Below are 612 nucleotides of genomic sequence, written 5' to 3' on the forward strand. Positions count from 1 at the left end.
TCTCACATTGTTCATCTTTGCATCATCTTGCAATTGATGGTTTATTCTTTCCTGCATCCTCGTTGTTTTTAAGAGATCCTTTCTTACCTTTTCACTAGGTACTCCAGCATCTTCAAGATCTGAAACTCTGTCTTCACATTCACTTAAAGGGTTTTGCAAGCTTGTGATTGAGAGTTTAATTTCTTCTATATCTCTTTGATTCTGCTTCTTGTGATCTGTTTCTTTCCTGTATTTCTCATTCAGGGAATCCGTCATTTTTCTAATCTCTCAGTCTTTTTTTTTTTTATCAATATCTTTTTTTTAAGCAGTTAGAAATTCTTTTACTGCAATGTTTTTTTCAGATTGGGTTTCCTCCCTATGTTTCTGTAGTTGCTTCTTTACTTGTTCTGCTATGAGTTCTCAGAGTTCTTTTTTTATTTTAGAAAAGAATTGCACTCTGATTTCCTCATTATCTTTCTGCTTTTGCTTATTTACTATCAACGCTCTTAATTCATGCATTTGAGCCGAGCTTGTGTCCTCCGCACTTGTTCTGGGTGGGCACTGGTTTTCTTCTATATGTTTCTCTATTTGATTCTTTAGTGCAGATGTTATTAATTCAGGGATTTCTTTTTT

The sequence above is a fragment of the Octodon degus genome, unplaced genomic scaffold (genome assembly GCF_000260255.1).
Source record: "Octodon degus isolate 3935 unplaced genomic scaffold, OctDeg1.0 scaffold00040, whole genome shotgun sequence".
In the NCBI taxonomy this organism is placed as follows: Eukaryota; Metazoa; Chordata; class Mammalia; order Rodentia; family Octodontidae; genus Octodon; species Octodon degus.